The sequence below is a fragment of the Bidens hawaiensis genome, unplaced genomic scaffold (assembly GCF_021521415.1).
Source record: "Bidens hawaiensis isolate Kalapana, Puna unplaced genomic scaffold, B.hawaiensis_p1.1 tig00030522_1, whole genome shotgun sequence".
In the NCBI taxonomy this organism is placed as follows: Eukaryota; Viridiplantae; Streptophyta; class Magnoliopsida; order Asterales; family Asteraceae; genus Bidens; species Bidens hawaiensis.
This window is the reverse complement of record NW_027495090.1, coordinates 106,185-119,810: the sequence shown is the minus strand read 5'-3', so window position 1 is coordinate 119,810 and position 13,626 is coordinate 106,185.

The following is a 13,626-nucleotide window of genomic DNA, read 5'->3' as shown; positions in this document are numbered from 1 at the left end:
AGCTTAGGGATAACCCTAGCTCAGATCAAGATCGAACGGGACAAAAAACGGGAAAAACGAGTTAAAACTCGTTTTTCCGACGAATCCGCGGTTTTCTGGCGGCGACGCCGGAAAAGTCAATACGAGGTTGAGAGATGTCAGAGAATGTTCTGACAATCTCTGACCTAACCCTAATTCGTTAATGGGAAGTTAACGAATTAGAAGTAATTCGTTAGCGGGGAGTTAACGAATCAGACATAATTCGTCAAGTGATTCGTTAAGGATAAGAGGACGAACTAGTTGTGATCATTCGTTAAAAGAGATAACGAATTGGAGGTTCCAATTCGTTACATGGACTGATTCGCTATGGACTGATTCGTTAAGGGTCCAGTTCGTTAGAGAGTTCAACTCGTTACAAGAATCAGTTCGTTATGAAACCCCGATTCGTTAAGAATAATGTAACGAATTAGAAGTTTAACATAATGACAGAACAGTCCCTGGACTTAAAGAAGAATGATTTAATTACAAAGAAGCCCTTGAGCTTTTAAGTAGCAAATTAATTAATGATTTAAAATGCTAATGGAAAATGTGATAAGACAGCTCGACCCCAGCCAGGGCTCTGCCCCTTGGACCCCTGCTAGGGGCTGCCGCCCCAAGACCCCGCTGCCAGGGGCGCTGCCCCCGGACCCCTGTTTATTGAGGGTTATAATTGGACTATAAATACGATATGGATAGTGATAGTAATTAATATGCTTAATTGTTATACAGTTAGTCGTGCACAGCTAAAGAGAGGAATAAACGTAAACGGTGAACGCAACCGCATGAGGTGAGTTTCAAGCCCCACTTCTTGTTATGTTTTCGGGGCTGTGTGCATACTCGATGTGATAGTCAATACACTTACCTTAGGTGGTAAGTGTATGCCTTGTATGATTTATGTATGATGATTGCTTGACGGTGAGTGAATGATCTTCGGATATTGCATGTGCCGTCAAGTGGTAGTTAAAGGTATGATTGATATGTATGATGTATGAATGAATATATGATGTAGGAATAATGTATGTATGACATGTTGATGGCACGTGAATGCTCTTCGAAGATTGCACGTATTGTCAGGAAAGTATGTAAAGGACAGATATGTTATAGTAGTACGAATGTAGGGAACCGACCCTAATAGTATCGGCGAATGTAGGGAACCGACCCTAATAGTATCGGCGAATGAAGGGAACCGACCCAAATAATATCGGCGAGGTTAATAGGGCGAAATGCTCTTTAAAACGTATATGTACGAATGGAAGTATTACGTAAGTATGAAAGAAAGGATGAAAGTACGAATGTATGTAAGCATGTAAGTAAATATGAAGTATGTACCTTCGGGTGCATTTGTCAATATGTGAATGTATTGTATGTCGTATGATTAACTAGAACTCACTCAGCGTAACTGACATTTAGTATGCACGCAGGTGAGTAGATTGAGGCAGCTTGCATAAGGGGAAGCACATGGCATGAACTTGAAGAAGCTGGCATCTCAAGAAATGTTATGTTATTTTAAAGACAATATTTTATGTTTAAATGTTTTGAATGCCCGTTAAGACAAGAATGGATGGTTATGTAATATTATGGTTTGAATGTTTTAATATTCCGCGAATGTTTATAATAACTCTGATATTATGAACTGTGTTTATGAGTAAATCCAACGTTCGAAGTAGGGCACCGGTAACGGGGCCTTACACTCTCTCCACTGGCGAAACTCACATCGCATTAATTGTGATGGGTATAAATATAGCAGTTATACGCCCTTTGGAGATTTTATCGCCTTTGATTGTTCGTCTCCTTCTTGATTTCTCTCAGAATAACCATCTCCACTTTCACGATTGCTCGTTGTTTTCCTTTCCACTCTGACATAATGGTTGGTGACCAGAAGACGTCGTCTTCCCCAAACGTAGAGATCATAGAAGTCAGTTGGAAACGTCCAGACTACGAGAAGCTTATTACGGCCTATGGGATTCCACCGGAATTGGAACCGGAGTTTCCTGCAGCCGGGTCTACAGCCAGCAAACCTCCATCCGGCAAGATGGCGGTGTACACCGACTTTGTTTCCCACGGGAATCTTAGGTTTTCGATAACCAAGTTCCTGGGGAACATATTATCCGGCCATGGGATACACCTATCACAGGTGCATCCCTTTGTTCTCATGCGGATTTATCACTTCGAATTCGTATGTCGGGCGAACAACATCGTGCCCAAAATTGATAAGTTATCTGTGTTCTATAAGATGCACGGTCGTGGTGGATGGTACAACTGTGCCTCCGTATCCAAGAGAGTCATTGGCACCGTGCCGCCCCGCAATGCATACGAATGGAGGACCAAGTTCTTCTGGTTGCGCGAAGATGTCATTCCCATCACCATGGTTCGACTTTCGATGAACGAAAAACTTCCGGACATGCCCATTGCCACATTTGAGGGCCAGGAATGGTTATGCACTCTGATGCAGAAGCCTACGCCCATGCGGGCCATTCCTGAGGAGGCCCTAGTGTGGGTAGGTGTGAGCCGCCTATGGCCATACCCGGATCTGGAACCTTTCTTCCATAACGTGGATGAAAGTAAGTGTTCACTGTCTTCCTCATATTTTATTTTTGAGTTTTTAACTTATGATTTTTTTCGTTCCTATTTAGGTGAGGGGTCAATGCTTGACGCCCTAATAGACAACACAGGGTGTCTGCAGAAGCGCATTCGCGATGGGAAGGCTCTACCAATTTTGGACAAGACCCGAAATTACTTCATCTTCCCCACAAAGGTGCGCACCGAGCCGGTGGTTTCAGAGGCATATTTCCAAATAGGTGTGTTTTGTCTGAACCCTCGTCCTCTAAATGCTTTAACCTCTTACGGGTGATTGTAATTCTGTCCTCGAGTGACGAATCATCATCCCACGAGGAATATTATTTTGACGATGTGTCTGAAACTTCATCTGTCATGCATGCGTTGGCAGAGTTGGAACGTAAGAGGAAACAATGGTTCTCTAAGGCAGGTGATGTGGGATCTAGTCACGTGGATGCCGTATAGGAGCCTGCCAAGAAAAAAGCATCGGGCGCACGACCCTAAAAAGTAGAAGGTCCGCCTTGCGGACCTTGTGAGGGATCTGATGGTGGCCTCCGTACGTAAGTTACTGATCCTTATAGAATATCAGGCTTTGTATATTGTGCCTTTAACTAATACGTCGTTTATCTGTCTCGCAAAAACTGCTGATGCCCCTCAACAGGGTGTGTCGATGGAGAAGCCACCATCTCCTCCACCAACAATCGTCATATGCGATGACGTATTCAGTTCAAAAGGGAAGGAACCAGCCATGGACGCTGAGGGTCCGATGACGTAGGAAGCTCCACCTTCACCTCCGCCGTCTGCTCCCCACATTTCATTTTCCTCACCACCGAGTCAAGCGGGTGGTGGAGAGGCTTCCCACTCCCAATTCACAAGTGCAGATTACTATGGACTGGCGAATCCTAAGGAGGATGACCATTTGTACATCCCTCACTGGACTCTCGCGTAGGGATCCCGTTTCACAGATCAGAACATCTGTGCTAGTTCATCAGCCACAGTGTTCCTCTTGCGTTACGCGCCTTCTAACGCGGTCGCCCTCGCCATGATCTCGCCTTGAGCTTTAACACTTTCCTGGCCAACACCATGGCCAGTGGATAGGAAATTTTGCAGGAATGGCAGTCAATGGGGGAGAAGTGGGGGGAGATGTCTCGGGCCACAGAAGAAGCCAAAAAGATGGTTGATGAGCAACGTCTGAAAGCTAACACTGCCGAGTGGAAGCTGAAGGATGCTGGGATTGCCCTCCAAGCTGAAAAAGATAGGCAAGCTGCTGCCGCTCGCCAATGGGAGGAAGCGTGCAAAAAACACAATGTTGTCCTCAAAGCTGCCTGGGACGAGACCCAGCGGAAGGAGGCAGACCTAGTCAAGGCCCTCGAAGCTAACACCGCTTTAGAGACTCAAGTTACGACGCATGGTAACTTGATCAAAGCTTTTGAGGACGAGACCAGGCTGCGAAAGGAGCAGGCGGAGGATATGGCGAAAAGAGACGCGGCGATGAAGGCTGCTCATGATGCCTTGCTGAAGGCTCATGCAGAGGTGCAGGCCCGTGCGGCTAAATTGTATGATGACAATTTGCAGATGGCCGTCGGGTACCGCGAGTAGACGGAGAAGGCGAAGAAGGCCGAGGAAGTTCGGCAATGGTTGATGACCGAGGGTCTTGCGCTGGTAAGCTCCTCCTCTTTTTATTCCCTTTTTACTTCCTTTTTCATTTTATTTTTGTTAACAGTTGTACTTTTCTTGTGTTTGATTGGTCATTGCCCACATAAAGGAGGGGCCGGAGTTGACGAATAGTCTTGCTATTCTGCTCAACACCTTGACTCAAGTTGGCCGCCGGGTTGGCTTTGAGGAAGGTTTAGAATATGCAAAGGCCAATCGGTCGGTGGAGGAGCATACGCTGCATGGACTTAACGTTGGAAGGGAGTACAACCTGCCGATGAAGGAATATGATTATCTGTCACTTCCTCTCCAAATGATGCTCCCTGAATTTGTGACAGCCGAAGATGGCGTCCAACGCTAAGGAATATTTACAAGAAGCATCTGAGGACGCTCCTTCTACTCCTCCAACCTCTCTGAAGCCTGTTACTCCTCTCGCTCTGACCCAAGGCCCTGAAGATGCGGCTGTTTAAATCTGTAGGATAGATATACTTGTAGTTTTGTAATCTATATTTTATAATATTCTTTTGATATAATACAAGAATTTTTCATCTTTTTGCACTTTGTCTTACTAAGTAATATAAGTGTTAGATTTAGGATCTTCTTGTTTATCAATAAAAGATTGTGTGACGTTTTTAGTGAGACACGGCTCACCTCTGGCACGCAGGCTAGAAATTTTGTATAAAGACGCGCAGGTCTTATCTGGCACGCACGCCAAAAATAAAACTTAAAGCAAAACACATCGTAAGTTGTATCTTAATTGTTTTCTTTGATAAACAAGGCACGCATGCCTAATCACATTACATCGTTTTTACTAACTATTAGGGCACTGATGTGTGAAAAACGTATATAATATTAAAAACCAAGTTTTACCGAATTCACCTAAAAAAAACCACACACAATCGGCAAGTGTACCGGACGCAATGTAGCTAGCAAGTAAGAACGGATATCGAACCTTGGACACTATAGGTAAACTCTTATTATTAAACTTAATGATTACTAACCTAGACTTTCTTCTGAATTTTTTTATATATTTTTTTATATTAATAAAACTAATAATAGTTAACTAATTAAAATTTAAAATAAAAATAGAACTTTATAAAAATTGGGTTCTAAACAAATATGAGAAACGACTACCTAGGTAATGGAATCATACTAGTTAAATTAATAGTTAACGAACTTGACTTGGTTGAAAAACAATATCTTAAAAAAATATGACACTAAAGACCACTAAAATACGCTAGATCGCCTCCCGGCCTCACCAACGACACCCCAGAACTCTAATGACACGTGAAGCTCAATTGTTAAAGGGTTGGATCACCTCCCAGTCTCACCTTACCTAATAATATTATGGTACCCCACAACCCAAATCACCTCCCGGTCTCTTCGGATACAATATATATTAATATATAGGGGTTATTTTTAATTAACTTGAACACAACTTGTATCACAATAATCTTAGGGACCTAGGACAACTCACTCCCGTGCAATTATTACCCAAACCCACAAAAGCCAAAAATGACACAACACTAAATTGCCTCCCGGCCTCTCTAGTGATAGAACAATAAAATCTAAACCACTTTCAATACTTATTCCTACGATTTTTTCGACCATAAACCGCAAACAAGTTGAAAACACAAAGTAGACAACCTAATCATGTGTCTAACAATCTCCAAAAAAAAACTATTAAACACAAGTGGAATAAATATTAAAGCAATAAACTAGATTCTATTACGCAACAATATCATGACCAAACCAATAAAAACCTTTTACCATAATATTAAATCAACCAACGTCAAATAATGGTTCGTCAACAATTAATCTAACATAGTACTCAACCAAAACCTAGGCACTATAAAGTATTTAGCCACACATATTAAAATATGAAGCAAAAGTAAAATAGAGATTAAAGTTCATCATAAAAGAAATAAAATTAATTCTGTAAGCCTAATACCCCGATCTGCTCGGCCTTGAGTTTAATAGCAGCCTTCAAAACCTTGACAATAACATCCAATAATTGCACCGTAGCCTCCTCTATGCGGCTGTACAAAATTCGTCAAAACTTCAGCCATGGGGTCCTTTTATATATTTTTTTATTTGCCGGCCTTCTTCCGTCTATTTATTTATTTCGTTCACGAGGCCCACTCCAAAAACCTAATGAAAATTCTTTTCTCTTGTGAGTATGGGGCCCACATGATCAAAAGTCCACAAAATCTTAAAATTAGAACTTTGACCCAACTGATTATTCTTTTTTTACGTCAGATGTGATCCAAATTCATAACAAACAAATATATATTACAATACTAATAATAGTATATAATGTATAATGTCTAATAATATATAAAGTAGGTTCGACCTTTACTCGTTAGTTTCAAATTTAATAAAAGTACTCAAATTTTAGATCGTTGTCTCATAAAACCTTAAAAACCCACATTTGAACCAATTTGGAATAATATTCAATAAAAACTTGGCTCTAATATACTTGAAAGTGTAGGAAATATTTATATAATAACATGTATATTTTAAACCATATCAAATATCCCCACACTTAAACCTTTTTCGTCCCCGAAAAATATATATATATTGCAATGGAATCAGAATTCAAGACTAGTTTTCAAAACATATAGGTTATCTTTTAAGCACAGATAAACGCAAAAACTGCGATTGCCGATATTGTGTCCACTTAAACCCAGCCACCAGCCTATCAAGTCCCCAATTGCATTAAGTGTTTTAAGTTCAAAAACTACGGCTACACCTACCCCATCTCAGACAAAGAGAGCTAGAAATACTAGAGTCAAAGCAGACTGGTTTGACAAATCACCATAAGCCAAGGACTCATTGATGGTACTAATTAGATGCACTCGGTGAAATTTTGATGGATGAATGGTCATGTGGAGGTCGTACGAGCTATTCCTATATATTATTGGACTTTGTCCTATAAATTCCTAATTCGATATTTACTGACTAAGAACCTTCGAGCCCCAATAGTATATTCTCAGAGTCACTATCCCCAAGGTAACACGTAAACTCTAAGTCCCGTCTAGTATGTGCATCTTTGGCCTCTTTTTCTATTTTTTTTAGAATGCTTCTTTGGCATTTTACAATACATAACTTTCTCATGGTCATTTGTTTTTCGGACCAACTTTTCAGAATACACTTTCAAAACATACTTTTTTTTCTTTCTTTTTTTTTCTCTCTCTTTTTTTTTTCTTTTTTTTTCATTTTTTTTATATCACCCTAAAGTATATAACTATTTCTAAGCTCGTAAAAAGATGGACATGTGATAGTGTGATGGTTTGAGTGCATCTAAGTCTTACCATCTCAAAGTTTTCAGATTATGGTAATCCTCCCTAAGCATCGAAATTCGGCTTCACCATTTCAAATTATTATATATAAAAACTTGCTAAAGAGGACTATCAAAGCTAGTTGGGCCTACCGACACATCCCAAGTTTAGTGCGCTATCTTTTATTTAATCTCATATATAATAGTAGTTTTAAAAACCAATCTCAAATTTTTCTATCATTTTCCATTATTCGCAAAAAACTTCATTAAAATTTCGGGACATTTTTTTTTTCTCTTTTTTTTATTTTATATTTTTTTTCTTTTTCTTTTTTTTAATAAAATGTTAAACTGTTTTTTTTTAACTTTTTTTTATACCAAAAGAAAACGTCAGTTCCCATCCCCACACTTAAAATCTACATTGTCCCCAATGTAGGAATAGAAAACGACAGAAAATAAAGCAGAATAAAAAATTTAAGCAAATAAAACAATAAATTGGAACAGACTCCCCTGGTAATAATGCAGTTATCTTCACAAGTCTGGTTCTAAGGCGACCGTATAGCATTTCATTCGCGATCGCAGCTTCTGGGTGTCCTCTACAATATAATAGGCTCAGAAAAATCCTCATCCGAATGGAGATTGAGTACGAATGAGAAAATTCAATCCTGCAAAATAAAACTCAAAACAACCCAAAGCAGACATCAAACAGACTCTAAGGACTAAAATACTAAGAAAAATAAAACAAAATAAAGCAGAATAAAAATAAAAGAAAATAATGCAACTAAGTTTTATACAAACTATACAACTCGGGCAAAATCCCGAGTGTGCTCTCCTCTCTACTCTCCAGGCGGATCAAGATAGATCACCTCATCCTCACGATCACCAAGTGGACCTCCAACATAATGCTTCAGTCTATGCCCATTCACTTTCCAAGAATGTCCATCGTCTGCCTCTATCTCAACCGTTCCATACGGAAATACCTCTTTAACAACGAACGGACCAGCCCATCGGGATTTCAATTTACCCGGAAACAACTTCAACCGGGAGTTATACAGAAGCACCTTATCCCCACACTTAAACTCTTTGGGACCCTTAATATGTTTATCATGACGTTCCTTTGTCCGCTCCTTATACCCCCAACTTCTTTCATACGCCTCATTCCGTAATTCCTCAACCTCGTGAATTTGAAGAAAACGACTCTTTCCCGCCGCAGATAAATCAAGATTTACGGCTCTTAAAGCCCAATACGCACGATGTTCTAACTCAACGGGGAGATGACACGCCTTTCCATAAACTAGTCGAAAGGGAGTGGTCCCGATAGGCGTTTTGAATGCAGTACGGAAGGCCCAGAGTGCATCATCTAGTTTTTCAGCCCAGTCACCGCGACTGTTTCCTACTGTTTTCTCTAAGATCCTCTTAATACCACGATTGGTGTTTTCCACTTGACCGCTAGTTTGAGGATGGTAGGCCGTAGAAAGTCGATGGGTGACCCCATAACGTTTCAGAACCTTATCCATCTGAGCATTACAAAAATGGGTACCCCGATCACTGATCAGCGCCTTAGGAGTACCGAATCGAGCAAAGAGTTTTCGAAGGAATCCCACTACAACTCGCGCGTCATTTCTAGGTAAGGCTTGAGCCTCCACCCATTTGGAAACGTAGTCGACAGCAACGAGGATGTATCTGTTTCCTCTAGACATAGGAAACGGACCCATAAAATCAATGCCCCATATATCAAAGATCTCAACCACCTGGATGGGGTTTTGGGGCATCTCATTTCGGGATGAGATGTTACCAGTTCTCTGACACGCGTCACATGAACGAACAAACTCATGCGCATCACGAAAAATAGTCGGCCAATAGAATCCGCATCAAACACGCGTTTGGCGGTATAAGTCGCACCAAAATGGCCACCAGTCGGGCCCTCATGACAATGTCGAAGAATACTACGGGGCTTCATCACCAAAAACACATTGCCGAATCACCTGATCCGAGCCAATACGGAATAAGTACGGATCTTCCCAAATGTAGAACTTGATATCTGCAAAGAACTTCTTCTTTTGCTGATATGTCAGTCCGGGCACTAACTCACCAGAAGATAGATAATTTGCAAAATCAGCAAACCATGGAAACCCCTCATCACTCGCCTTTACATACCATAAAGTCTCACCCGGAAAATCATCACCAATCCCCTGTTCCCGGGTCTTGTCCAAGTCGGAATTTTCTAGTCGTGACAAGTGGCCGGCGGCGACATTCTCAGCCCCTCTTTTATCTTTAATTTCTATATCGAACTCCTGAAGCAAAAGGATACAACGAAGGAGTCGCGGTTTAGCATCTTTCTTAGCGAACAGGTACCGTAGAGCCGCATGATCAGAGAAAATGATAGTCTTAGAAAGAACGAGATAGGAACGGAATTTATCGCACGCAAAAACAACCGCAATAAACTCCTTCTCTGTCGTGGTGTAATTCTCCTGAGCATCGTTAAGGGTCTTGCTAGCATAATAGATGGGATGAAAATGTTTCTCTCGTGTTGGTACATGATGTCAGTAGTTCAGTGTCAAGTGTCTGTAATCGAGTTTGTTAGATTTGTGTTTTTGTATGTAAGCGAAGTTAGCTCACAAGTTCGCTGATACAGGCGAACTTGTGAACTAAGCGAAGTTAGGGACAACTTCGCCTGAACATGCCAGGCGAAGTTATCGTGTTATATAAACTTAGGTTACGGCTAAGTTTGTAACGAGTCTGTAGTCTTTAGTTTACGAGTTTACGAGTCAGAGAGTTTGTGTAATCAGTGATCATTGTATCACGTGTTTCCGGTTGCAATACAACGTGTTTGTGTCTTTATTAAAAAAAAAAAAAAAAAAAAACGTCATTATCGCTTAGAATTATGTCGGTTGCCTCAGTTTTAAGGACATATCTTTGGATATGTTTGGTCCTCATTTCTACTTGTAGAATATTAGGATAGCCATTAACCAGATAACTGAAAGTGACTGGGGCGGTTTATGATGTATTTTTATTCTTTCGCTGAAAATTAGTCGATCATACTTAGTTAGAAGGACACATACTTGTATGTGGTCGGTCCAGCTGATCCATTGGATCTTCAGGATAGCCGTTAACCTGAAAACTTTAATTTGATCGGGGCGATTGAAGTTAAAATTTTTTTTATGGGAGATGAAATTATTTTTCAAGTCTACTACTTCGTAAGAAGTTCCTTTACTATGTTTGACAGAAAATTGATCCAACCTTGGAAAGTGATAGATATACTGATTCTGTGTGCTTAACTAGTGAAGTTATTAGGCCTAAAAGACTTTAGAACAGCCATTGTATGTCATGGTAGCTTTTTATGGTGCGTAAAAGTATAAGTGATACTAACTAAATCTACTCGATTTTATGTGAAAACTCCTTAAGAGTTGTGCATGTCTCCATATATATCTTTCCGTATGATAGGCAGAAAAGCGATTACCCAGTCATACACGAGCCCGTGAGTGTTCTGATTCCCGTGAAGATAGCGTGTCAAGATACTGCAGTGATCCAGATTCGGGACTTGCAGTAGTTTATCTGAAGTTGTGTAAATACTTAAAAAAAAAAATTGTGAGTTATTGAGACATTCTAGAGTTCATAATGTCAAGACTTCTCAATCAAGATGCAAGATAGAGAACGGGAAGAAGAGTCTAAAGATCGAAGAGTAATTACTATTTAATCAGACACTACGGGTCGAGGTCAACTCGGGGTGACTTTGGGAAAGCCAAATACGCTTTGAGAATAGATAGGAGGCATCATAATCTCTGAGTTGTTGCCCATTTAAATTTTGAGCTTAATTGAACCTAACTCGTATCACAGAAACGAGGAAAACCATTCTAAGTTATTTACCTGCTTACAACCTGTTTCTTTTGTCATAATACAGCTGAACACGGATCTGTGTGACAGTCACGTAGTTAGTATGATTCCTGTTCGGATCTTTTCTAAAACTTGGTAGTCCCTGTTGAGACTGAAATTTGATCCCGTGTACTTTAATTTTTAAAAGTTTTTTCTACTTATGTAGGTGTATGATTTTATACCTGGTTACTTGGTCTTGATCGTATCATTTAACGCTTTAAAGTTTGTTTTAAAACTTAGTTGCAAATTGTTCAAATTATGGGGTTTGTTTTGAAAATTTTAAATACCGGCGAAGTTGTGCATAACTTCGCCTGCAATAGGCGAAGTTATCCACAACTTCGCCTGTATAATCTTGACCCTATATATAAGGATTTTAATAGTCAAACAGTTATTATTTACAGAAACCCAGCGAACTTATCTCCTAACCCTAAGCGAAGATATCTTCCAGCGAACTTATCCTTCGATTAGCTTCTGTGTTCAATCTTTTCCAGTTCTAATCCGAATTATAGGTGTGTACGATTGTCGTATCGTATAATCACGTTCCTTAACGTTAATCATCGGCTGTATCGACCCGATTCATAACCACCGTTTTTGTCGAAACCTCAATTCCTGACCTTCAAACTTAATTTCACGTGGTAGTAATCAAATTAATCGTCTAGATCATCTCTAGACCATGTGTTTAACTGACCGCAAGCTCAAAATTGACCGAATCACGTCGTTCGAAAAACTGATCTGTCGCTGTTTCATATTCGGCGAAGTTATAGTTTAGGCGAAGTTATCCGTAACTTCGCCTGAGGTTTAACTTCGCCTGATAATTAATTAGGTTACAGTATATGAGGCGATGTTATGGTTAGGCGAAGTTATCATTAACTTCGCCTGGCCCTTTTTACTTAACTGTTATCCGGCGAAGTTCAAGTTGAGGCGAAGTTGTTCCCAACTTCGCCCCACCTCTAACTTCGCCTATACAGAATAAATCACAACTTCGCTCATGGTAACAGGCGAACTTGTGATTTGCTTTGACGTTTATCTAACTTAATCTGTTTGATGCAGATATGGCTGCTGTAGGTGGTGCAGGCGGTGATGACGGAGGTGATAACCAGAGACAGTTCTTCCCGGGTCATAACATGTATATAACATTAGACCCGGAGGCGAGCGGAGTTGATGATTTCCGCGAAATCATCACATTCTTACTACGCTCGCGTATATTCCACGCGATTACGACAACACTGCCAGTATCCTTGCCAAACATTGAGGATTTTTGGCAGACCGTGGAATATGACTGTAGGGTTGAGCCCCCGGTGATGCGAGCAACAGTCAACAATCACATTGTTCAGTTCTCATCTGAACAAATCCGGGCGGCTTTACGTTTTGGAGATGAGACAAGAGATGACCCGACAGACTTTGTAGCTCCATTTCAAGACGGAGCGTTTCTAAGGATGGGATACTCTGGTCCCTTAGGAGATACGCAGAGAAGGAAGTGGTTTTTGCTTGACCAGTGGCGCTTTCTCATACATGTCATGATTGTATGCATGTCAGGGAGAAAGGCGGGCACTGATGGCATGGGCGCGACCATGCAGTCGGCAATGACTGCTCTGACTTATAATAAGCGTTACAACTTTGGTCAGATGGTCTTCTACGAGATCGATCGACAAAGAAGAGCGGTGGCGCGTGAGCGATTTATTATGTATCCAAGATTCATTCAGATGATCTTGAATCACGTTGCTCCAACGCTACCTCAGCGCCGCCCAATCAGATACGTAGAAAGTGTGAGCAAACGGATATTCGCCCAATGCAGATCCTCCAGTGCGAGGAGCAAACCTGAGCTCCGTCCTCGACATACTCCACTATTCGGGTACTTGATCAACCCGGGGTATGTGCCTGCTCGTGGGGACGAGTTTCGGGACCCGGCACCACAACAGGCAGGAGCACCTCAAGCTATACCTGCTGCTCCTGTTGTGTCACCGGAGGAGAACGTAGACCTTGACGCATAGTTTGGCGGTCAAGGATTTTTTGACATGGAGAGGGTTGATCCAAAGGAGAATGTACAGGTCTCGGTTGAACGAGCTTCGGGTGTGAATGTTACTAGGGCAGCTACAACGGTGGCTGACTCAGATTTTGATGATGAATTGGCCGAAGCAAGACGGATTTTGGTAACACATGAACGGACTCATGGGAAAAGAAAGAGAGCTGATGATGATAGCGAGTCAGATTATGAAGAAGAAGTACAACAGTTGATCCGGAGGTCAAGA